A 24,632-nucleotide genomic window follows, 5' to 3' on the forward strand; every position below is an offset into this window, starting at 1 on the left:
TTTCCAAAGAAAAGCCCGTGTGTCATCATGGCAAAAGACGAAAACACAAAAGTACTCTTCCTTCTTCCATTTTTTTACACAATACCTTAAAGATAAATAACATTTAATAGCTCCAAGCTAATTTTAAAACACCATCAACCTAAAAGACAGAGAAGTAAAAAACTGAAAAGCTGAAGAGACTTGTCCTCAAATGTCACGAAAAATAGCAAAACAATGACTAAGATATATGAGGTTGAATTTCAGTACCAGGTGACCAAAACAATCATTTTTAACATCTGCTTTTAGAGAGGAGACTACAAAAAAAGCTAAAGGCTGTATAATTAATTCTTCTAGCAAGTAAGGATCATGTTATTAATGTGGAGAGGCCACCACACTATTTCCCCAAAGCAACCTTCCTGAACAGGTAGGTGCCTGGCCAGAAACTCCTCAAAGGCAACAAAGTTCCTGCCTCTGTAAATGCATCTTCATGGCTCTAGGGTGGTGGTGAACCACTGAAACCAAAAAAATCAGAAAATGGAGAAGTTAACTGAAGGTAAAAGCAAACAGAGAAACCACAGAACCAATTTGTTTTATTTTTGAACTTTATCGAACAATCTTGCAAGTAAAGATTGATTCTATAAAGCTGCCCAAATTCCTGCAAACTTCCATTTACAACTCCTGCCAGCTGTACTTTTGTCTGGCCCTAGCTATAGACAAAGAACTGTTCAAAGTCATCAAGGACAACAATGTCTATGTTGGAAATTATAAGAATTCTGAAAGACAAAGCCAGACCCAGAATTAACTTATGAGACACCATACCCTCCTACGTTCCCTAAAAACAAAAACGTTTCTTAACTGGCACAAAATTGGTGCTCCAGGCTGTGGGTACAGTGGCTCACGCCTATAATCCTAGCACTCTAGGAGGCCAAGGTCAGAGGATCTTGAGCTCAGGAGTTCGAGACCAGCCTGAACAAGAGTGAAAAGCCATCTCTACTAAAAATAGAAAAAGTAGCCGGGCACAATGGTGCACGCCTGCAGTCTCAGTTACTTGGGAGGCTGAGGCAGGATGATCGCTTGAGCCCATGAGTTTGAGGTTGCTGTCAGCTATGACGATGCCACGGCACTACCCAGGGTGACAGAACAAGATTGTTTAAAAAAAAAAAAAAAAAAAAAAATTGATGCTCAAGTATTTGACCATTCATATGGACCTAATTAGTTCCCAATTTTGCTAGTGATATAGTGGTACTGCAATAATTTTAAAGAAAGCAAAGTCTATACTAACAAAAAAATTTTCTAAATGCATTTAACTGGACCTGCCTATACCATCAAAAGTTACTAAGGGGAAAGGAACTTCCATTTACTAAGTTTACAATACTCATTCAATCCTGTATCATTATAACCATTTAAAGTGGGCACTACTCTAAGGATGCAGATGTTCAGGAAGGTAATCTGCACGTGGCCTCTAAGGTAGGTCTGTCTCTCTTGAGAAATGTGACCATAATCTAGGAATTACCAACTTTAATTGAGGTGTTGTGTCTTGAGAGGGCTCTGGAGTAGTGGTTACCTTGGAGAGTAGGGAGCAAGTTAAATTTCTACTTGTTATTCTGGAAGATGTAAAGGGCAAAGATACGACCAGGGAACCAGGTTTCCCAAAATGTTGCATGGAACAGAGTTTGAGAAACAGTGCTATTATGTGACTGGTTTTTACAGTCATCACTTCTACCCTGTGAGACCAGACTCAGACTGCATGCTAGCTAGTAAGGCAATCTCCAAGATAGACCAAAAGGAAGGCCTGGGGTTGTTAAGAAAGATCAACATGTGAAAGAATAAGGGATACATATCTGGGTCACAGAGAACACAGCAGCCCTGGGAGGAGGGGGTGCGGGCAGCAAGAACACAATAATGCCTAGCCAAGAGAAAGACAAAAATGAATTCCTTTAAAAAATATATATATATACATAAATAGGATATTAATCATCCTACTCCTAAGCCGCCCAAAGACTTTTCAAAGGAAAACACATACACACACAATAAACAACACGGTATTCCTCCACACAGGCCCTTGTTACCTGGAGGACAGTGGGTAGTCCAACATACAAGAAGGTATTTTCTTTAAAAGCTTTGTCTTCCTAGCTTTGTTTTTCCTGTTAATACATCCTGCTGCCTATTCTGTGAGAAAACAGAAATGCTTTGGGGAGAGAGGAAAGCTGAATGGAAATTAAAAACTTTAGGTCTGAGTTTTTTACGTCTTTCATTTCTGTGGGGAACCAAAGTGCACAAGTTCTGTGAGGAAGCCTCAACTACATTTGTACTGTATTTCCTTGGAGCAACACAGACATCTATTTCTATGAACATTATCTCCACCTTTCTCTATCACCATGCAGGGACCAGGAGGTATACAGGTGGTTCCAAAGAGGAGTGAAAGAGCTAAGGGGGAAAGGAGCACCAAAAATATAAGGAATGGGGGAGGGTGGCTAGAGCAGGATAAAGGGCAAGCTAGCTGAGGGTAACAAACAGAATTACCTGCTTGTGATAAATGTTAAGATGTTTTAGGCCAGGCGTGGTGGCTCACGCCTATAATCCTAGCACTCTGGGAGGCTGAGGCGGGAGGATTGCTCGAGGTCAGGAGTTCGAGACCAGCCTGAGCAAGAGCGAGACCGTGTCTCTATTAAAAATAGAAAGAAATCATCTGGACAGCTAAAAATATATATAGAAAAAAAATTAGCCGGGCATGGTAGCGCATGCCTGTAGTCCCAGCTACTCGGGAGGCTGAGGCAGAAGGATTGCTTAAGCCCAGGAGTTTGAGCTTAAGCCCAGTTGCTGTGAGCTAGGCTGACGCCACGGCACTCTAGCCTCGGCAATAGAGCGAGACTCTGTCTCCAAAAAAAAAAAAAAAAAATGTTTTAAATAAGACCTCATATGAAGTTTTAAAATTGTACCTGAATGATAAAAAAAGCTCTCAGATCCCCTACACACTTCCTTAGAGCAGGCAAGGTAAGAAACCCTTTTCTGATCTCTCAAGAGTTTTCTGCTGGCCTACACAGTCTGTATGCTGAGTAAATGACAAAACACTGTCCTTCCTAAGAAATGGGCACTGACTCAGTCATCAGCAGCAGCTCTTACACAGCACACACGGGATCACAAACTCCAGGGACAAGGGCTGGTGGTACAGTGATACTCAATGACCTATATAAGTCCTAAACCCATGACCTTGGCCTCACTAGCAAGATTCACTTTTACTAACAATTGTTAGTGAACTCAAGACTGAGTGACCCTGGGGAAACTATTTAACCACTGCTCTGCTTATCTGTAAAATGGGGATGAATAGGTGGATTAAACAGGTCCTGTAAAGTACACAATAAATCTTTTCCTTCTAGTCCCATCATTCCCCTTCCACTGCAATAAGCTGCTCTATGTGGAACCGTCCAGGTCCTATACTATACCAGGCTTAGTTCTGACTTGTCTTGGTCAGCACAGATAAGATTTAACAGTTTCTCTGTGACATTTGCTCTTTGGCTACTCAGCTAGTCTATTTCCATGATTAGGCTTAAGTTGGGGGCTTCTAATAAGTCATCTATGTGTGTCCTCCCCATGACCCTAGTAGAGAAGTTTATAAATAGACTTTGATCTCATCTTCTCCGCATTGGCCAGTATGCTCATCCTTTCTATAGTGGCAACCATTTTCTCCTCAGCTTTTTATTTCACACTGTGGTAGAAAGCACATAACAGAATTTACTGAACTGTGTATAGTCTTAAGTATATTCACACTGTTGTGCAATGTGGCAACAATTTTTAAAACTTTCCTTTTCCATTAGCATCTTAACTTCATACCTTTAAGACCTCTTGAGAGCTGCAAGAGGTTTATGAACCCTACACTACCTTATGCTAAATTGTGTGAAGATGGACATGTGGGGTTTCCTGAGGAGAGAATCCCCAGCTTTCATGAGATTCTCTAAGGGGCTCACAACCATATTTATTATGGTCCCCTTTGATTTCCTATACTTCCCCTTGAGGAAAAGATTGGATTAATCTAGACTATCACCAAATCATCTAAAAGTATAATTATATTTTCTCCAAACAGATTTTAAACAGTTACCCAGTTTAGTCCTTATCACATATATGATACAATTGGGAGAAACTTAATTTTAACCTCATTTCTAAATTTTTGTTAATGAAACATATTTCAACTGTCACCATTTTGTAAATTAATAACAAGTCCCTCCTTCTCATTTATATTCATATCCCCAGAACACCGGGAATAAAAATAACACATTATCAGACTTTCAAATGTTGAACTGAATTCCCCAGTTTATCTACTGTAATTTGTAAAGTTTCCATGAACATTCTCTGGGTTTTTTCCCCTTTTTTTAGAGACAAGAGTATTGCTTTGTCACCCCAGGTAGTGCCGTGGTATCATCATAGCTTACTACAACCTCAAACTTGTGGGCTCAAGTGATCCTCCTGCCTCACCCTCCTAAGAAGCTGTGACTACACACGCATATCACCATGCCCAGCTAAATTTTCTATTTTTAGTAGAGATGGGGTTCTCAATCTTGCTCAGGCTGGTCTCCAACTCCTGAGCTCCAGCAATCCTCCCGCCTCGGCCTCCCAGAGTGCCAGGATTACAGGCATGAGCTACCACACCCAGCCTCCATGAACATTTTCTTCAATTGAGACACATTTGCACATAAATATTTGTACTTCCTGTTTTAAAAAAAAGTTTTCCCCCCCTTGATATTGTGGATACTTGGGTAAAAGCAACATGGTAAGGAGCCCCCTCTTTTTCACAGAAGTAGTATTTATTTATTAATTATTCAATCTCCTTTAATTTTTCTACTTCCTCAATTTAAATTTTTTATTTTTACACATTTTGGTTTTCTTTTTTTTTTTTTTTTTTTTGAGACAGAGTCTCACTCTGTTGCCCAGGCTACAGTGAGTGCCGTGGCGTCAGCCTAGCTCACAGCAACCTCAAACTCCTGAACTCAAGCGATCCTCCTGTCTCAGCCTCCCAAGTAGCTGGGACTACAGGCATGCGCCACCATGCCCGGCTAATTTTTTTCTATATATATTTTTAGCTGTCCATATAATTTCTTTCTATTTTTAGTAGAGATGGGGTCTCGCTCTTGCTCAGGCTGGTCTCGAACTCCTGAGCTCAAATGATCCGCCCACCTCGGCCTCCCAGAGTGCTAGGGTTACAGGCGTGAGCCACCGCGCCCGGCCCCACATTTTGGTTTTCTACCAGGATTTTTTCTATGCATACACACACTCAAATATACAGAATTATCAAATTCAATATCATACTGTATTATATTACCTTTTTTTCACTTAACAATTATAAACATTTGCTTTTGAGCAGCCTATTTAAGAATCAGAGTTGCAACTGGCCTAACTGCTTGACTCTGCCAATAGCATCCTTGCCTATATGTCACAAACAATAAATATAAACATCTATTTAACTGGGTCCAGTGCACACACCTGTAGTCCCAGCTATCTGGGAGGCTAAAGCCAGAGGATTGCTTAACAGGCCTGGGCAACATAGTCAAATCCCATCTCAAAAAATAATCTAAAAAAAATTTTTCATTGCTAATTTTTGACCTCTTAAGAGAAAAAAATATACAGAAATTTTTTTCAAAAAAGTGGTACACAAAAGTTAAGTGGGGGCCAGGCGAGGTGGCTCACACCTGTAATCCTAGTACTCTGGGAGGCCGAGGTGGGAAGATCGCTCAAGGTCAGGAGTTCAAGACCAGCCTGAGCACGAGCGAGACCCTGTCTCTACTAAAAATAGAAAGAAATGACCTGGACAGCTAAATATATATATATATATATACATATATATGTGTGTGTGTGTGTGTGTGTATATATATATATATATATATAAAAATAGCTGGGCATGGTGGCATATGCCTGTAGTCTCAGCTACTTGGGAGGCTGAGGCAAGAGGATTGCTTAAGGCCAGGAGTTTGAGGTTGCTGTAAGCTAGGCTGACGCCATGGCACTCTAGCCCAGGCAACAGAGCGAGACTCTGTCTAAAAAAAAAAAAAAAGAGTTGAATGGGAATGGATGAGTTGAGCTCTTTATTCCCCTTCCTCTCTCTGATCTGTCACCTCACCGTGTCCTATTTAGTTATAGGATTGTTCCATGACTACATCTCCACCTAAACAAGAGGTCATCTAACCCTATTTTGGAGGCACTCAGGTGAAGGAATGCAAAATCCATTTTTAAAAATCTCTTTTCCTACTTCCTCCCCAAATACCCATACTTTCAAAGTAATTCTCAAATCCCCATTAAGTACTCCTCCTCCCAACCCCATACACCTCCCTGGGGTGGGGGGCGGGGGTGGGACAGGAATCTCATTCTTTCTACAGCTCCTCCTGTTTCCTTCCCATGGCAGCACTGTCAGTACTGGGCAAAAAATTGCTGGATGTAGCAGGAGCAATTTACATACGGTAGCTAAGCTAATGTGCAGCTTTCTCTGAACACAATTACTAAGACTTCTACCTATCTTTCTAGGTTGAACAAAATGTCCCAGGCACATCAGCATGAAGTATTTGCCTGGTACCTTCTTCCTTCAAAGATATAGGGAATGATCTTTCACAGAAGTCAGAAGCAGAGGTGGCAAAAGTCCCCCACTGTGGAAGAAGTGGAGGCTCTGAAGCCACACAGGGAGACCAGCTATAGGAACTGTGACACCAGACAAAGTACCTAATTCAAACACAAGGGCTCAGTCTTCTGACCTTTCCATAATATTCATGTATCACTTGCTCAAAGTTGGCATGTTCGAAGGCCACCAGTTCCTCCTTAGTTTCACTGCCCTGCCATAAGGCCAAATCTGTCTCATCTAGTGAGTCACTACTGCTCTCTCCAACTGCATTTTGATTTCAGCCCACTTGTGCAGCTCATCAGGGCTGCACCATATGTTAGTACCATGTAGGCAGAATGTGACTAATTTTTTTCTACAACACTGTCAGAGTTACTTTTAAAATTACCTTATAATCTTGATGTCTCTGAAGAGTCATTATAATACATAACCTTCTGGAAATGACTTTGTAATTATTTTTCGGAGTGCTCAAAAGAGATTCTTCAGCATTTTTACTCCCATTTTTCAGATAAGGGAACTAAAGTGAAGAGAATAGATTAAGTGACCCAGGTTCCACAACCAGCCACTGGGACTTGGACTGCCCCCCCCACCCTGCCCCGCCCCCGGCAAGCACAAAAATGAGGTTTATTGAGGAGAGAAAGATAGGATTATAGGGCAAGAATAAGCTATAGGTTCATAGAGCATGGCACATATGCCACAGATGATGACTGGACCCACCGTCACAGCAAAGGGAAAGCCAAAGGAAGGGCAAAGAGAGATTGGGACTTGGACTTTCTTAAGGCATAGTCAGTGCTATGGCTGATAAAATAAGGCACAATTTGTAACATGCTTTTTATTGGGAAATTCAAATATTATTTTGCTTTTATTTTTTAAAGGTGATTAGTAAACTTTAGATATCACAACTACCTGGAATTTACAGACTAATGCTGATGATCAGATGGTTTCATGATATCCACCTAAGTAGCTATAAGAGAAGAGGACTGAATGGGCCATGGATCACAAATGTTTTTCTAATTGTTAGAGATCATAAATTAGAGAAACTAATACTTCAAGAGTAAAGAGGGATGTCCTACAGATTCAGCTACCACCACCAAATTTCCCAAAAGTTATTTTAAAAAAAGGAAGGGCTGCTTGCTCCTACCTCCTCTAGGCAACTTGTCTCTTCTCTGATATTAATAGTTGTTAGATTTGATCACTAAGCTCATCTCAAGAAGGTTTCTTAAATCTTCCAGGTATTTCAGGTCCTATGTTCATTCTGGTAACTGTTTAGGGTGGTAGTTTGTTGCAGCCTCCCCCCCACTAATAATATTCTTCAATAGATCCAATGACTTAAAAAATATAAAAAGGGATTGTATCTCATCAATGTTGAAAATTTCACATGCCCTCATATGCAAAGGGGCCATTTCTAGGAACATTGCCTACAACAGCAAAATCTGGAAACATGCCCATCAAGTGGAGACTAGTTAAATAAATTATAATATATCCATACAACAGAACACTGTTACTAATAAAGAGAATAAGGCAGCTAACTGATCCAGACATATAAAAAAGGACTTACAAATGGCTTGTATGTAAACAGAATTTATCTCTGGAAGGATAAAGAAATAATTATGAATAACAGTTGTAACGGTGGAGTAGTGGCTGAATTGTTTACATATCAAAGTTAGCTAGTCTACAGAAATTTTTTAAAAGAAAACTCTTAAAAATAGCACAAAGTTGTGGGGGAGGGTGAATACATACATAATGAGTGCGATGCGCACTGCCTAGGGGATGGACACATTTGAAGCTCTGACTGGGGGGGTGGGAGGCCAAGGGCAATGTAGGTAACCTAAACTTTTGTACCCCCACAATATGCTGAAATAATAAAAAAAAAAAAAAGAAAAAGAAAAAGAAAAAAAAAATAGCACAGAGTAAAGAAAAATCCCAACTTCATGCTCTGTTCCAAAACAAACATTTTGTTTTTGTATTTTCTTTTCCTGCTTTGCCTGAAACTTTTGTGTAGAAACTGCCATTTTCCAGGAGAACCAGCAGTATATCACATGTGAGCTTGTTCATCACACCATTTGAAATTATCCCAGCAACGCAACTGACATTCATGCAGCTTGGACTGCAAACCTTATGGATGGCCTATTTACAAAGTTTGGAGCTATTTTCAATCACTCAACTATATATCTATGTGTACATTTTCTTCAATCAACCTTTCCTGCCAAGGCAGAGTGCAACATTAGCTGGATTCCAGTAAGAAAGGCAAGGGACAGGGTGAGATAATATGTCAAAACAAGTTCTATAAATACAGCTTTTGGCCTAGTATCTCAAAATGGAATCAAAACAGCTTCAGGCTTAAACAGAAAAACCCTACAGTCCTGCAGTGTCTTACTTGAAGGCTCTACAGAACAGAAGAGGCCAGGGATCTGGAATCTTGTTTATCACACAGTATCTTTTCTCCCTCTCCCTAATCCCAGAGGAAGGTTTAGATCCAATTGCAAGCTTTATCCTTCCAAACCAGCATCTCCCCTGCCTCTTCCCTTATCTTACCTCCACATTACCCAACACATCAATATCCTTCCTCTCAATGCGGCTGCCCAACACACACAATATACAACAGTCCTTCCACAGCACCTAGCATCTAACTTCTATCATCTCCAAAATCCTTGACCCAGCAGCCAAGAACCCTGCCTGTACCATCTGCCCCAACCTCACCCCAAAACACATGGGCACTCAAGCAGGATACTTCCATATGGTCTTGTCTTAGGAGCTTTGTCCTGTTCTGTAGAGAAGTAGGAAACTTTATTCAGTCTCTTTCTGTTCTTAATTTCTTAATTCTACAAAACCAGAAACAAAAACCTTTCTGTGGAGATACTTACTGAGACAGGTTATATGTCAGAAAGTACAAAAATTACACCTCTGCTTCAGCTAGTCAGGGAGTATTTTGGCAAAGCCTGCATGGCCCCAAAGGATGCACAGCACTGGGACAAATTCTAAAGATGTCCTTGTATTTCATCACTTTTTAAAAAAGTGACTTCAGGCCAGGTGCAGTGGCTCATGCCTGTAATCCCAGCACTTTGGGAGGCCAACGTGGGAGGATTGCTTGGGGCCAGGAGTTTGAAAACAGCCTTAGCAACACAGCGAGATGCCCGTCTCTACAAAAAACAGAAAAATTAGCTGGGCATGGTGGCACACACCTGTACTTCCAGCTACTTGGGAGGCTGAGGCAGGAGAATAGCCCAGAAGTTTGAGGTTGCAGTGAACTATGACGACACCACTGCACTCTAGCCCAGGCAACAGAGCAAGACCCTATCTCAAAAATAAAGGGGGGGGAGGGACTTCAATTATCATGCTTTCGTCACTCTCCAATTGTGCTCCTAAAAGTGCTTCTTACATTTAAATACCTACTTAAATGATCTGTCACCTCCTTCAAATCACTCCTTAAAAAAATCTTAACTGTTCCACAAAATTAAACTTGTCAGTGCTTTGATTCCATTTTTACAAAAACAGGCTCCTCAGAAAATGGGATATCTATCAATCAAAAACCACCCATTTTTAGAGAACATCTACTATATACCCAGAACAGAACTAAAGAGGGTATTTTTAAAAAGGCCCAATCCCCGTTCTTAAGGAGGAGCTTATGGTTTTGTTCAGAAAATATGACTTGCACTAGAAACAAAACTCATGGGACAGGCTGGGCACATTGGCTCACGCCTGTAATCCTAGCACTCTGGGAGGCCGAGGCAGCAGGATCACTTGAGCTCAGGAGTTTGAGACCAGCCTGAGCAAGAGCAAGACCTCATCTCCACTAAAAATAGATAAATTACCCGGATGTGGTAGGGTGGGTCTGTAGTCCCAGCCACTTGGGAGGCTGGGGCAGGAGGATCGCTTGAGCCTAGGAGTTTGCGGTCACAGTGACCTATCAAGATGCCACTGCACTCTAACTGGGGCAACAAAGTGAAACTGTCTCAAAAATAAATAATAAAATAATAAAATCATGGAACAGCACATATCCAAGGGAAAGTGTCGCCATAAATTTGAGAGACAAAAAAAATCTCAGGAGAGCTGATTCTTATTTCTCTGTCTAAATCAAATTTCTGTGCTATTTAATCATAGTGTCCGTGACAGAATATTTTTGCTACCCTCCACTGACCAACAATTCTCCATCATCACTTCTTTTCAACAGATCTCCCTATTTTCCTGTTACATTCACACAGCTTATTGTTTATGGATAAGGCAAAACCTGCTGGTTCTCCCCTCTCATGCTCCCCCTGTGAAGGCATCTCCAGATGTGGGGTGCAGGAAACAATAGTTAAAGAAGCTAAAATTAATGCTGCCCTTGACATCTTCAGTAAATAGCCCGGTACTAACAAAGACAAACTAGTAATTCTGGGCATGTCCTATGAGCTTGTTATTTGGCTTGCTGCTCTTTACCATCAATAAACAAACTAATATAGTTGACAGTGACCTATAAAACCAAAATCATAGTCATTTTCATAAGGAAATTCTAAAATGAAACTGGGTTAGACTGATTCGTAATTCACTAATCCCAAATAATATTCTAAGTGTGTCAATAACATAGGCAAATATTTACTGCATGCCTATGATATACCTGACACCCTGACTGCCATTTATAAGCCAAGTAACTTTGGGCAAACTGTTTAACTTCTTTATACTTACCTCTGTATCCTCATGTGGGGAATGGTTACAAAAACAGTATCTACCTTATAGAGTATGTGTTAGGATTAAAGGTTTTATATCTATAAATCATTAGAACAGTGCTTGGCACACAGAAAGTATTTGCTATTATTATTCCAGGCACTAAGCTTGGTGCCTATGGTGGGAGACAATGAGTCCTAAAAAGTTTTAGTCTTTGACACAATGATATCTCTTCGAAATGGGGTACCTGAGATTACAGACGGAAATGTTTCCTATTAGAAGGTGGGAGAGAGGAGTAGGTAAGAAGGCAGTGACAGGTTAACAGATCTTCAAAATCCAACAGGCCTGTCAATGTCCGGTATAGGTACCCTCCTCACTGTGGAATACTGAACCACTTATTCTAAGAATATTTATTTATTAACCTCATCACAGCAAAAAAGGATTTGTGGAAGCTTTCAAAATGGATACAATGCAAAAATATCAACCATTGAGACCAGGGAAATTATAAATTTTTAAAAAGGTCAAGAACAAAGGGAAAGCTTCAATACAGATGTGCTAACTATAGTGTCATTTACCACGGCTGAGCTATAAAATCAAAGAGCTGCCACCGATTTTAATCTCCAAATACCCCTATGTAAGGTGCACAACGTTTCATAGTATAAGCGGGAAAACATTAGTGGGGCAATTAGTAGTAAAATAAGATGGGCACTAAGAATAGTCAAGGAGGGGAAGGGGAAAATGATATAATGCCACACTAATGGAATTTTAGAAAGTCATTAAAGTATGCAGGCTCCATGAGAGACTCAGAACCAGGTCCTAGACTCTAAACAAAAGCATACATTCAAAGCTAACAATGGATAAGTTACAGAACAGATTCCTAAGTGATTCAGAGCCAGAATACATCAGCGAACGGTGACATAGAACTCTACATCCACACCACAGAGCCACAGGAAGAAGCTGCCTCAGAGGTGTTTCTTCAGCATTTAAAGTCTCTTCCTCCCCTCATCGGCCATAGTTACAAATAGCATGTGCAGAGAACTGTCTCATCCCCAACTCAGCTGACAAGTTCTATTCCCAACTCTGCATGCTTATGACTCATGGGGAAGTGGGGGAGGGGAGTAAAAGGAAACTGTAAAACAAAGAAACAAGCTGGAATTTAGACTTAAATTGATCAAGAGTGAGGAATCCATCTGTTTTTAATCAGAATATCTCATAACAAACCAAGAAAAGAATCCTTTGAAAATATAGTAACAAACCCAGTTATCTTTTGAAAATAGCCTGAAATCCATCTACATGTCATGTCCCCTACTATTCCTTAAATAGACATGACACCAAAAGGCATTACAAGGCCTCTGTAAGGACAAACTTTACGAAGCACTCTGAATCAGCGCAAACATAACACAGGTTGCTGCGAAGCCCAAAGCAACAGGGCATTCTCCACCGTTCCCTTCCCAGCAATCAGTCAAGTCAACAGGCTTAACTCCTACTGCACCTTCTTCCAAAAAGATGTGCACTAAATCATTTCTTAAGGGGCGGGGGTCTGTCTCATATTTTTCTACTCAAATTTTATGCCAGGAAAGTTATGTGCCAGAAAAGGAATTCTGTTCCACCTATAAGAGCTGATCCTTGTGACCTGTAAAAAAAAAAAAAAAAAAAAGGCAAAAACAAAGGGGAAAAAAACCACTACTGCTTCAATGAGGTATGTTTTGAAGGAAACCCAAAGACCACTTCTGACATTATGTTTATCAGTTTGGCACCCTCTCCCCAACATGTTATTTTGTTAAATAATAAAAATCTTGTCTCCTCACCCTATCCTTGAGATTCTGAAGCATTCTCTACGATTTATAATTGACAAGCCTAAACAAAGCAAACAAAAAAGACAAACAGGTCACCTCTTTCACTTGAAAACCTCAGTCCTCCACAGAAACGTACACAGACAGACAGATGGACGCACCTAAGAACACAAACTGCAAGCCCTGGCTGAGTCCTGAGCAGGTCTGAGCTAGTGTGGGTACGCAGGGCAGCCACACGGCCTAGCTAGTGGGCCGCTCCTGCTGTTGCTGTACAAATATAGAAAGCTGAAAAGTGGAACAGCAGCTTCAGCAGAACAGATTCTGCTCCGTGCTCAGAGAGGGAGGAGCAGGGAACTGAACAGCTTTACCCATACATGGTTGCTGAAAGGGGGCCATTAGCGAAAGCCCAATTATCTCACACACATGCATTCTGCTCACATGCTCCAGACAAAAAACAGAAATACACAGGCTGGTACTTGAAGTAAGGTTTAAGAGATTCTATTTCAGTCAAGGAACTTCCCAATAATTTCAGTCACTTACACCAAGAATACCTCCACCATGGGAAATGGAAAGACACTGTAAAAAACTTTACTAGGTCAGATTCTTACTAGATCAGCAGTAGCAATGAGGCTCAATTTATCATTTAAATCCTAAAATTTAACATGAAAAGAAGGTTATCCCTCATTTGTGTGAATAATCCAAACCTACACTGGCCCTCTGGTCTTTTCAGAACTCTCAAACTATGTTTTAGAGTCTTTTTTCCCCCAGCTGACACAAGTTAAAATAAATTCTGATGTAATTTTAAAAATATATTTCCCAGGGTGCTGACTTATATAATCAAAAGCCAAGTATTTATGTTCCAAAAATTATTTTACTTAGAATAATTCATTCAGATTCATCTCAATGTCAAGTATACGAAAAGCTTAATTTCTGACCAGAGTGAATTCTCCAATGATTAAAAATGCATGGTTGATTGGCTTAAATGATTCTATTCTTCAGCTCTTATTGAATCAACCAAGTACTTAGTGTGTACTGTTTATGTATTTAGTCAGCATCAGAGAGGCTGTAGCACAAATGAAAACCATACTATCACTATCACTGACCTCCAATCTAGTTTCTAGGTAAGATTAACACATGAGATAATAAAGGCTGATGGTACATGATGACTGGGCTAAGGTGTGAGACACACAATATAAACGCTATGCACATCAAGAGAACAGAGACTGACCAGCCTGAGCAAGAGCGAGACCCCGTCTCTACTAAAAATAGAAAGAAATTATCTGGCCAACTAAAATATATATAGAAAAAAATTAGCCAGGCATGGTGGTGCATGCCTGTAGTCCCAGCTACTTGGGAGGCTGAGGCAGTAGGATCGCTTAAGCCCAGGAGTTTGAGGTTGCTGTGAGCTAGGCTGATGCCACGGCACTCACTCTAGCCCGGGCAACAAAGCGAGACTCTGTCTCAAAAAAAAAAAGAGAACAGAGACTGAAGACAGACAGACCTAGACCTTCTTGTATGGGTCCCATTTACCAGTACTTGCACAAAAAGTGCTGCAATATCTTAAGAGGGAAAATACAGGATGTGGACTAGATGATTTCTAAGGTCCCTCCATTTCTAAGATTCTTTTGAGCCTGTAATTCCAACCTAAAATGTTTCTCAGTAGTATGCGATTAATACCACACTACTTATGGAAGCAAAATTATAGTTTCTGCCTATTTTAGAGAAAATATATTCTAAAGAAAGATAAAAATAAATTCAGACCATAACTCAGCATCTACTCCAACATCTCTCACATAACACTTTCATGAAAATATTCTTTCCATCTCAAACATTTCTGTCTAGCCTTTTGAATAATTTTAAACCACTATCAAAAAAAAAAAAAAAAAAAACCCGCCACAGGAAACAAAATGGTGGGACTAGACATGTTTATGCTGATGTACTCTGAGATCCTGGATTAGAAAACACTGCTAAATTAGTTATCTAGTCATCAAAGGGAGCTCCAGAGAAAAGCATTGTCCAGCTCCTACCCATCACTGAACTGTCTGGTGGATATGTGTGTGCAATTTCGAGCTGATGGGCCATAAATACAAAAATAGACTACGTAGTTCTCCAGCAACACACTTTCCCTAAAGCTTAAAGAAAAAACCAAAAATTCCTACACACCAAATTCTTAAGACATAAGTGGTCCACCATAAGTACTTACTTTAAAAAAATATATACATATGCATATATTTTTGAGACAGAGTCTCATTCTGTTGCCCAGGCTAGAGTGCCATGGCATCAGCCTAGCTCACAGCAACCTCAAACTCCTGGGCTCAAGCGATTCTCTTGCCTCGGCCTCCACAGTAGCTGGGACCACAAGTGTGTACCACCACACCCGACTAATTTTTACTATTTTTAGTAGAGACAATTGCTCACTCTTGCTCAGGCTAGTCTCCTGAGCTCAAGTGATTCTCCAGCCTCAGCCTCCCAGAGTGCTAGGATTACAGGTGTGAGCCACCACACCCAGCCTACTTTTAATATATTTTATCAGCAAAATTAACCATTTGAAATTTTCTCTTTGCCTCTTGTAGGTAATGTGGTTAATAATAAGCAAATATTACTAAAATGATAGCAGACTGGAATTCTCAATCCCATTACTAAGATCTCCTAATACAAGGCAAAGCCATGTCTACACCCTGATGTACTGGAAAAAACACAGCAGGATTCCAATAATACAGGCACATTCATGTCCCACAAAACAGACATGCAAGTATTCAACATGTTATTAAAAGCTTCTTAACTGTATATAGTGGCTTATGTATTTAAAATTTTAAGAATCTGAGCAGCCCTGTCATAGCAACTTTGATTTCCCAAAGAGTAGTTTATCGTAGATTAATACACTACTTTTTGTATAAGATCACAGCTTTAATTACCTATATGTACTTCACTAAGATTACTTATGTGAATGCAACTAAGTAAAAATAAAGAACACAAAGCAAAATACTACAATTATATACATCAAGGGTGATTAAATCAAAATCAAATAAACCTTAAAGTCCAAATGGCTATAAAAACCTAGAGTATGGCCTTTGGCAAGTCATTTCTCCTCCTTGGTCTGTTTCCTCAAGTGAAAATTGGGACTTGAAACTTCAGTGTGGTTGGAGGCAAAAAAGAAAAAGAGAAAGAAAAATGAGATGGACCAGATCAGGTGCCCGTATCTATGGTCCACAGACCTATGGAATCCATAGACATCTCATAAATTTTGAAAACTCTTTTATATTATGTGTAAAATTTTATATATGTGCATTTATTTTTATTTTTTTTGTAGAGACAGACTGGTCTTGAACTCCTACACTCAAGTGATCCTTCCATCTCAGCTTCCCAAAGTGCTGGATTACAGGTGTGAGCCACCACGACCAACCCATACACAAGCATTTATAGAGAAGTAGACCCATAGCTTTTGCCAGATTGTCAAATGGAATCCACGATCCAATCTAAGTTTAAGAATCCAAGACTAAACAATACACAGTTGTTCCATCTCTAACATCCTAACATTTCCTCTTGTGTCCTGGTGCATAAAGAAGGTAATCTTCACGACTACACTAAAATTAGCCAGGTGTGGTGGTACATGTCTGTAGTCCCAGATACTCAGGAGGCTGAGGAAGAAGGATCGCTTGGACCCAGGAATTTGAGGTTACAGTGAGCTATGGTTCTACCACTGTACTCCAGCCTGGGTGACAGAGTGACCCTGTCTCTTAAAATAAATTTTAAAAAATTAAAAAATAAAATGTCTGTTACTGAAACATTTAAGCCTAAAATTTTTAGGTTCTCATGGCAACCTAAGTCATCACACTGCACATACTGTATATAAAGCTCATATTTAGAGGCTTAACTAGTAAACTCAAAATGTGACATATGTGCAATGTGGGCGACAACATTATTCTGGGAACCTTAACTTTAAAATCTTCCAAATTTTATTTTGTAGCCCCAAAGATGATATAATAGAGTCAACTATGAAGAAGGTGCAAGCTCAAGGAAGAAGAGGTACAAAGAACATAAATAGAAGCAAGGAGAAGAAAGATAAGAAAATTAGGGCTATCAGAAAAAATTTCTGAACATGGCTCTCTCCCACTGTGAATCAACCTGTAAATGGAGACTTAAAAAACAAGACTGCTAGTGAGGACATAAATCAAGATAGCATTTGCGACACTCTTTAATGTGGGCCCAGTCAAAAGAGGACATGGACACAGACTAGACAGTTTGGCATTGTGGCACTGACGCCAAGGCAGTCTAAAGAGGGTGGTGTTTTTTTTCCCTTTTCTAGGAGCTCATGGAATATGGCTATTGAGAATTAAGAAACAATATCAGAGCCAAAAGAATGGCTGTGGAGCAGGGGAATTAGGAAAGGGGGACTAGACTGAGAAGACAAAAAAATAAGGACCACAAACCTAGGAGTCAGGAGATGGCAGTCTTTTATGTTACATCATGCCTTGTGAATCAAATAAAAATACAACATCCAGTTTTCTCATCTACTAAATGACATGTGGGAGGACACCTCCAACTATCTGTCTGTAGGAACTCCATTATGATCCATGCATGTCTTTTGAAAGATGAAGATGCTATGAATGCTACCTACCTTAAAATGACACTTTCATGCCACTTCTGTTAGGGTTAAATTACTCCTACCTTTCAATAAAAAAAACAAGTAAACAGGTAAAGCACACAATGTCTTTCAGTGCTGTTAACAGATATGTCTATCTTCCTAACTCTCTCAAAGTTAAAAACTTCTGGAATAAGAGAGTTTACGTTGCAGAATAATAGTTAAAAGTTATACTACCACACAAAAACAAGTGGTTACAAAAATTATTTCATTACTGTCTAAGACTGAGTATCAATAAGCAAGATAGATACAAGAAAAGAGCCAGATGTGGTGGCTCATGCCTGTAATCCCAGCACTGCGGGAGGCTGAGGCGGGAGGATCACTTGAGGCCAGGAGTTCGAGTCCAGCCTGGGCAACATAGCAAGACCCTACCTCTACAAAAAATAAAAAATTAGCCAGGGGTGGTGGCACACACCCGTAGTCCTAGCTACTTAGGAGGCTGAGGTCGGAGGATTGCGTGCCACCATACTCCAGCCTGGGCAAGAGAGCAATACCCTGTCTCTAAAAAAAAAAGTCAATTAAAAAAAAAAAAAAAGATACAAGAGCATAGCCTTTGAAATGAGATGACTCTGGTAGCCCAGTCCTATTCTACTACTTAATAGATGGATGCCCCAAGTAAGTTACTATCCTGGGGTTCCTAACCTGAAGCTTCCTTGTCTGTAAAATGGTGGCAATGCAGCACCTTCCACCACCCCAATCAATGTAAAGTCCAACAAAGCTAGTTCCTTTCATTACACTATAACCTAATATACTTTCTTATCAAGGAAAACTTTATACAAAGGATTTTTATGTAAAAATTCATTGGTCAGATTAAGAACCAGAAAAACAACTAAATAATAAATGTTTTAGAGAAAATGAGGGAAAGGGAGACTGTAGATGGGGCTAGGATTAGAGATTGCTTTCAGAGCCATGGCACACCTGCTAATGACTAAAAATTTGGTCACCTTAATTACCTTGGCTGTACAAGAAGTGCTAGTGGTCATGAAAGTCCAGAATATTAAAAACTCAGTCACATTTTTATTATAGCATTCTCTACTGACTTGAAGTCAAGACAGCAAAAGACTGCCAATAGTATTTCCACTTTGATTTTCTGGTAAGACAGAAAAAAAAAAAATTAATATTGGTGCCAAAGTCTCCATTTTGAGGCATGGCAATTTCTTCGGGGGAAAAAAAATCTGTGGTTATAAGAAACTGAAAACATTTCTGTATATCTTACTAGAAAATACACATCTGTGCTTTGCTTACGTTAAAAGATATATAAAAAAAAAAACTTGAGCTAATAACCTTAAATGTTTACCTACTACTACCTTTCAAGCAGTTCTGAAAGAGAAACATGAAATAAAAGCTGAAGCACTCACTGAAAAGGGTATTAAATGACCGGCACACTGAGCAATGTGACATACAAAAAATGGACCTAAAAATCCTTTTTTGATGTATATATAATTAATAACCACCAAAATAAGGTTGGTTTTGAACCCAAACTCACTTTTGTATAAGTGTACCTACTCTAAATAACAAAAGCATTCACAAACATACCATAAAAACACTAAACAACTTGCCAATTTACCTTTTGATTTTGCTTTAAAAATATTTTTGAGGCCTCTTTTGATATGCTTTAGCTCACAATCATCTCATCTTATTAAGCACATTATAAAATACTTTAAGCTCAATATAGCATTTACCATCATGTCTTACCTCCCACCTGTTAAAGGACTAGCTTGTTCCAAATATGGCATTATCTTTTCAAAGTTCTAGAGTTTAGGCATGACATAATTCCTTTAAAGAATTATCTGTCTTGTCATGACTGACAAGCATGACTTAAACGAAGATAAAACAGGCTAATGAAAAACATTTGAATTATCCTGATTTGCAAGTGCTCTTTTTTAAGTGGAGAAAAACAATGTGTATAGCTTTAAAATGAGAAATCCATGTAAAACTATCTTCTCTTTGAACTCCAGCAGTAGGGTTTTTACCAATTAGACAAGTACCCTCCAGCAGAGGGAAGAGGCAGAGGCTGCCTGCCCGCCCAAGAAGCTGTAGAAGGGTTTCCTTTGCTGGACTGAAAGTTTCCCCGCATGACTTCTAAGGTCTTTTCCTAACCCCCGGAAACTGAGATTTCACTATGAAATGTAGAGGCAGGGTAAATCCAACATGTGGGTAGAGACAACAGAAAAGACTGCTGAGAAAATTAAAAGGCCTGGACTGGAATCCTGCTTCTGACACTATGTGAACTTAAGACGTTTCAATTCCCTCATTTGCAAAATGAAAGAATTAGAGAAGAAAAACCTCTGAAGCTTCTAACATTCTGAGCCTATGGCTTACTTCCTCTTCCTCCTATGCCTGCCTTGGCCACCCACTACCTTCCCACTGCTGCACCTTACCATAATTAGGCAACTTTTTAAAGCTTCTAATTAATGGAATACATAAATTAAAACCTTAAACTTTCTTTTCTATTTCTGGCTCATTGCAAATGTGCAACAGCATTTTATCAAGGAGTAGTTAATGCCACACAGTTCTTGATATGCTGGTTTTTCTTTGAACCCCAGTGACAGTTACACAGTGACAAGTTGTAAGCAAGGAGCTTGTTACCATGGGGACCCACTAGGATTCCTGGGGGTGGATCCCGCAAGCTTTTTTTTGGTCAAAGCATTTTTTGATGTTCTGGATCTGGCAATTCAGAAGGCTGATCTAATTTTTCTTCAGCAAGCTGCCTCTAAGAAGTATTACCATATAGTATACATTTCTGAAGAAATATTAACTGTTTTAGTGGCTCTCTCCTGTAAAATAAATATATTCAGATCTTACCTTGAGAGCAGGGTAAAATTAATTAATTCAAGTCTTATTCTTTCCCCTCTCTATTCATAAAAACAATCACATAAATACAAACTCAAATGAAGTGTCAACGGCCTACGTATAGTATTATTTCTTTCCAGACCACTGTACTGTGTAAATTATATTTAGTATTTTTCCTATCAAGATTCAAAGTTCTCCAAAGTCCAAGAAATTTCAGCTTCTCTGGCCAGGCGCGGTGGCTCACACCCGTAATCCTAGCACTCTGGGAGGCAGAGGCGGGAGGATTGTTTGAGCTCAGGAGTTCGAGACCAGCATGAGCAAGAGTGAGACCCCATCTCTACTAAAAAATAGAAAGAAATTAGCTGGACAACTAAAAATATATAGAAAAAATTAGCTGGGCATGGTGGCGCATGCCTGTAGTCCCAGCTACTCGGGAGGCTGAGGCAGAAGGATCGCTTGAGCCCAGGAGTTTGAGGTTGCTGTGAGCTAGGCTGACCCCATGGCACTCTAGCCAGGGTGACAGAGCGGGACTCTGGCTCAAAAAAAAAAAAAAAGAAATTTCAGCTTCTCTACATGATTATATTAGAAACATACCACATACCATATACAAAATTATAATAATAAAAAAAACTAGACTAGAATAAAGAAGTCTAAGTTCAAATTCCAGGTCTGTCTCCAAAATTACTGTCAAAGGTGACGTAATTCAGGGAGATGAACTGCCACTCCCAGCTAACTGTATGCTGCCACTCAGCTTCCTGGAGACCAGTTCTGTTAGAAGATATCTTAAGAAAACAGATCATTTACAAGTCATCTGTGGATCTGGTTTGATCAGAGAAATAGAACAGTAAGAATTCAAAAGAAAACATTTTTTTTAAGTTGTAAGCTTCATGGAAAAGGGTGAAATCTTTCTATAGATCTAGCTTAGCCCAGAGCAAAGTCATACCAGACAAATGAACACAAATAAAAATAGCATTTGATTTCATAGTAATAATCTAGAACTCCAGCTATCCTATTGTGATCCACAATAACTTGAAAACTAGAAAGTTCCTGGAACAAAGCTCAAAAGGTGTCCCTACACTCATTTTAAAAGCCTTTCATTGATCACAAACTAAAAATTATTGGAAAGTCCTAAATATAAATGCCACTTAAATAAAATGTGGAAAACCAAATCCACAACCATTTTATAAAAGTAAAACAGAAATCTCAAATTCACAAGACAAAAGGGGAAAAAATGGCTCTAAGGAGATAAGATATACTGTTAACTAAATGTAGGCAATGGGCATCAACATATTCCACAAAAAATATTATATCTAATTTTGTTGTATTTATCCACCCAAGTCTTCCTGTAGGTCCACAAGGGTTTGTTTTAAAATAGTTTCCCAACCCCATCTATAACCCAAATTAGCTCAGGAAAGAGGTTTGCAAGCTTTTTATTTAATTGCACTTGTAAATGTACCCAGAGGCTATTAAACAGAAATAGCATACAATAAAAACAATGAATATATAATAAACATGGTGTCTTTCCACGATTATTTACCATAAACTTGAAAGGGGAAGTAGGAAAGACAAGCCCACAGGATAGTTTGGCCACATTAGTTTACTGTCAGTCTAGAGAAAAAAGGAGAGACAGAGGCCACAGGACATGAGAGGAGGCAAACTCTTCGTGCTTTATTCGTTTTACTACTGGTTTACAATTTCCTTGATTTTATTTGGGAAAGCCTGTCTTGGCCCAGAAAAGCAAAAGAGCACAGAACGCCAGCAGTATCAGATTCTCCTTTTCTTATTCTCTGGAGCTATGGAAAACAGAGCCAAATCAGGGTTGTCTAGGAGCCTTCAGACTTTGCTCAGGCAATATACAATATGAGGTTTCAAGATCATACAGCTCCACAAAGGCTTTTATGGTACAAATCTTAACCAACATAATGTCTTTTGATGGAAAGCTGCTTACATTTTTTCCAGAAAACTCCTTGGAGCTTTAAAGTACTCTATCTTCAGAAGACAATGACTTACACAAATTCATAGAATTTCAATCTAAGTTTTCTTCCTATTACTAGCCCATAATACTGAACTGTTTCTAAACATAAAATGCCATTCGATCAGACATGGAGTATTCAACAAATAGTTACCGAGTATATGCTTCATACAAGGACCCAAATCTTAGTAAACACTATCGACTGTAAAATTTCCTCTATGCACAGCATTCAGTTTAACACTATACACACACTACATGAAGGCATGATACTGTTTACATACACACTTGCAATCACTATTTGGCCTCTGATGTCAAATAATGTCTTCTAGTTTTTTCTACCCTACAAATCTATTCCTTCCTGGTCGTATACAAACCCAAATCTCAAAGCTAGCTCTTGTCTCTTTTTAATTCCTGCACATTAGTATTGCAGGGAATTTTTATATTTCTCTGGAATAAAGTTCTTCAACCTAACAAAACCCAAAAGATCACAGGAGGAAAAAAAAAATCAAATTAGAAGCACTAAACTGTCTTTCTCAGAGCTTCCCCCGCTCCCTCATTAACATTTCTCAAAGAGAAAAACACCACTGTGATGCTCCTATTACAGATCATTCATGAAGTTACTAACTCAGCTGGGACCAGACAGACTCCATCAACTGGGCACACAGCCACTCACCATTACCCTTTGTTTAAAGTCTCAACTGCCATTCAACCCACATTATTGTGTTCCACTCAAGCCTATCAACATTTTTGCTAAAGAGGAAACAATCAGGAGACTAAAACAAATGTATTACTTAACTGGAAATGAAGAAAAGACTGAATCCATATGCCTCACAAACAAAAATTCTTTAAAAATGATGGCTCACTTTAAGTTTCCTATGTGAAACAGCAGTATTATTTCATCAGTCTTGTATGCCTAAAAAAACTAGTTATAAAGAAATAATCATTAAAAACATGTTTAAAAAAAAGAAGAAAAAAACGTTCATAATCTTGATCTGGCAAAGCACCAAACAGAAGCCTTCTATACACCAAAAACAACAACATAAGTAAATGTTTATACTGCAGAAGGAGCCAAGACCCCCAGCAGTCTTTTGCCTGGGGTTGGGGAGGCTGCTGGGAAAAAAAAGGGCAATCTTCCAAAGAGCTGTGATCCTTGACCTATTCTAAATTTCAAATAAATTGCGAAGTGCTATGCAGACCTCTGTACTAAGTCTTAATCAATACTCTTTTGGTTGTAAACAGAAACCACCTTCAAACTAGCTTATGAAAAAAGTGGAATTAATTGTAAGGATATGAGAGCATTTCAAGGAACCTCAAACAGGATACCTTGAAAGCCTTAGGCATCCGTGTTTCTACCCTGCTTGGGGATGGCTGCCCTCTTCCTAGAGCTGCATTTCTCATCCATGCTTCTTTATGGATGAGTCAATTTCTCTTTTCCCTCTCCAAAAATCGGCATACACTGTTTCTACATGTATGAACCTGAACTTGGCTGCATGCCAGCATCTGAGTTTATATGTTGGGAGTTCTCTGAATTTGGGTGACCTGTTTGTTCCCTAAAGATGTGAATTTCAGTTCCAATCTCAAATTCCTAGGAGAAACTGATTTGCCCAGGTTGGGCTAGATGTCCACTCCTGGTCCAACAAGTGGAGCAGGGTCACAGGGTATAATTAGGGTAGAGAATACATGCCCCAAAAGAATATGCAATATATTAAGCAATGAGCCAGTTTCCATCCTTAAAAGGCTCAAAATCAAGAAAAATATCATGAATAAAATACTAAATCATATCCTATTAATTTGGTACTGGAATGAATGGACAGGAAAAGCTTCACAAAAAAGGTTAGCTGTGTACTAAAAGATAAATAGGAATTGAATCATAAGCAACGAAGGGCTGAAGAACATTCCCAAATACAAAATGTGATGTTTGCTCCTCTTACTCTAGCCATCTAAGAAATATGGACCTAAGGAATAAATAATCTTGTACCATATATACAGCTTCCAGTGCAACATCCGTGTGGAAAGCCTGCTATAAAGCTTAAAATGACCACAACAAAGCAATACTGCTTCCTCACCAGCTAGCTGACAAATGTCAAATAGTCATGCATTTTCACCCCTGGTCCTCACAAGACTCTTGCTCAGATAGTACTCAGAATCAGGCAAGCAGCCAATAAACAGCACAGGTGTTTCTCACTGGTAATATCCCACCCAACCTAGCAT

The 24,632-nt window shown here is 39.3% G+C and overlaps 1 protein-coding gene across 28 annotated transcripts in view; it reads right to left on the bottom strand.

Moving 5' to 3' along the window:
* The window catches only part of CELF1 (CUGBP Elav-like family member 1), a 71,091-nt gene that overhangs the window by 36,781 nt on the left and 9,678 nt on the right, over positions 1–24,632 (bottom strand). For 15 of the 28 annotated variants that reach the window (XM_069471376.1, XM_069471382.1, XM_069471372.1 and 12 more), the window contains exon 1: positions 13,114–13,293. The exons of 12 other annotated variants lie outside the window; for them this stretch is intronic. The gene's annotated coding sequence lies outside the window, so the exon portion shown is untranslated. Of the gene's footprint in view, positions 1–3,074; positions 3,078–11,799; positions 12,387–13,113; positions 13,294–24,632 lie in introns of those variants that run through there. One more of the 28 variants, XM_069471354.1, reaches the window with a different exon arrangement.

This window comes from Eulemur rufifrons, chromosome 6 (genome assembly GCF_041146395.1).
Source record: "Eulemur rufifrons isolate Redbay chromosome 6, OSU_ERuf_1, whole genome shotgun sequence".
In the NCBI taxonomy this organism is placed as follows: Eukaryota; Metazoa; Chordata; class Mammalia; order Primates; family Lemuridae; genus Eulemur; species Eulemur rufifrons.